The sequence below is a fragment of the Aedes albopictus genome, chromosome 3 (assembly GCF_035046485.1).
Source record: "Aedes albopictus strain Foshan chromosome 3, AalbF5, whole genome shotgun sequence".
NCBI lineage: Eukaryota > Metazoa > Arthropoda > Insecta > Diptera > Culicidae > Aedes > Aedes albopictus.
Window position 1 is genome coordinate 100,888,426 of NC_085138.1, and position 2,545 is coordinate 100,890,970.

Here is a 2,545-nt window from a genome sequence, read left to right on the forward strand (position 1 = left end):
AAAGTACGGAATTTTCGTAGTTTTCCGGATAAAACAAAATAAGAGTGTAATTAGAACATTTTCATTGCTCATCAAAAATGTCGAGTACAATCCTACGAACAATTTAAGACCAAAAAAACTATATGTCATCGCTTTGAATTTTGATTTATTGCTTATTTTATGTGAAAAATAGGGTATGTAGCAGTTTTTTGAGTAAGGTAAATTATCAGTGTACTGAAAAATCACTTATTTTGCATAAACGTGTTCACTCCAGCTGTACGCATGATTTAGAGTCGAAAAAACCATATGTCATCGCTTTAAATTTTGTTTTATTGATCAATGTGCGCAAAAAATGCGCTTTCAAAAAAAACTAGGAAGTGCCTTTTGCTTAATAACTTTGGGTAGACGCATCTATTTTATATTTTTTTAAATGGACGATGATCTTGAAACCTGTCCGGTTCCATCGCAAAAAAAAGTTTTGAAATCGGTTGAAAAACGGCCGAGAAATGCCTTAACAAAGTTGGACTTCCGACTTTTTTTGGACCCTTGGTAGTTTAGGAGTTAAGTCATTTTTTTCTGTCCCATTCTTTCGAAATCATGAAGATTGATACGTCGCTCGGCATGTTTCGGTTGCAAACCAGAAATGTCCCCGATGACACCCCCGTGGAACCTGTGCTATATGTTCCGGGGTGGCCATATTAGTTGATACATACTTAACCCTTAACCCACGAGCGATCGCGCTGTTGTATTTTGTACAACACGTTGAAAAAATCTCGCTTTTTGTACTCAGCATTGGCGTGGTGTTGACGCAGGTAGTCAACCGCGCGAGTTACGGAAGGTTAAAGGGATACCTTCATGGCCTCAGTTTCGTCACCTCGCTGAGTGTGTTCCATCAAAGACGAGCTCTGAAAGGCGCCTGGGGTCCAATGGACCCCAGCCCCAGGTATCCCTTTTAGGGTTAAGTCCATCGTTTCTGACTCAGTCATTCGAAATCATAAAGATTGATATGTCGCACGGCATGTTTAGGTTGAAAACCAGAAGTGTCTCCAATGAGGCCCCGTGGAACCTATCACGGGGATCCGGATGTGTCAACTTATTCAACTCTGGTTATAGCCGTTGTGTTTCACTGTTCGCAAATTTCGTCGAAAATCGATGGTTCAAATAGAACAACACACGAAATAATCACTTTAATCCATTTTGGCAACCCCCTGAGCCTAACACATTCCGAAATATCGCCGGAATGGTTCCGGATATTGCATGGCCACTTGAGTATAATAAACTAGCACCAATTTATGATCAATTGAGGGCGACTTCAAAAAAATCGGATGAAAATTGACGAAAAGCCAGCATTTTGAAAATGAGTTGTCGGGGGTCGGCTACGTGAAAGGTAAATAAACCTCGAAACAGGTTCCCCAGGGCCCATTCCGATGGCCACCATAGGGCCAGAGCGGGTTTTGAAGGCGTTTTTGTGTCCTACCGGACAGCTACCCTCTGTCTGAAAAACATTGCCGAAGACACCAACATTCTATCTAGCATAGCATTTGATCTACAACTAGATGTCTTTAGCCGTAACGGGACACCATTTGCAAAAAACTGTTTTCACGCGAGCGTAACGGTGCACTCCAAAAACTGAATCAAGAATATTTCGTAAACTATACATTTCTCAGTAAAACTCACTTCGGCAATCTTGTTCACATCAATCCAAAGAAGAAATGGCTAGAAGACTCTATTATTCAAAACCTAATAACAGAGCAGATATACGCATTTTAGTTTGATTTTTTTAAAAATGAGATTTTTACGATGGTGTCCCGTTACAAAATGTAGCATGTTATATAAAGTAAATTGGAACCAAAACCCCATAGAACAAGTATTGCATCAGGAAGTACATCTACACTTAAAAAAATCCGCACATATTTATTGGCAAAAATCCATCTCACTCGATTTTTACAATCTATATGCGCGCACATAAACGTTCTCCACGCAAGGTTGCACTTAAAATCTAACAGTCGGATGGAAAATATGTGCAGCGGCATTTATATTTTGAATGCGTAATTTGAATTTATGTGCGATGCATTTATTTTTCGAGTGCAAAGCTTGATAGTAAAATTCTATGTGTGGGCACATGGAAACTAGATGCGGATTTTTCTTAGTGTAATAAGCTTGTTGTAAAACCTGTTAAACCATACGGTCATGAACATTATTTTCGATTGCAGACGTCATTTGTTTACGAAAGTTAGTTCCTCGCGGTGTCCCGTTACGCTGGAATGTGTCATTAGGGAAAAACAAGCTCACGCCGCCGCCGAATAGGACGTACGGTGTGGCACCAGCGTCGTCGCCACCGCTGCCTCAATTGCTATAAGCGCCGCTTCGATGGTAACGTTGCGTTGGTGAAATCTGCTTCGGCGCACACGTCAGTTTGGAAAACAAAAGTCGTGAACTTATTGCGATTTTTTTTTCGACTTAGACTTTGATGCGATAAATTTCGTCGTACTCATATTTCGCTTTCGATTTCGCTGTCAATCTCAGTCGCAGGGTTTTTGCAACTCGCCCGATAATGTGACAGTTT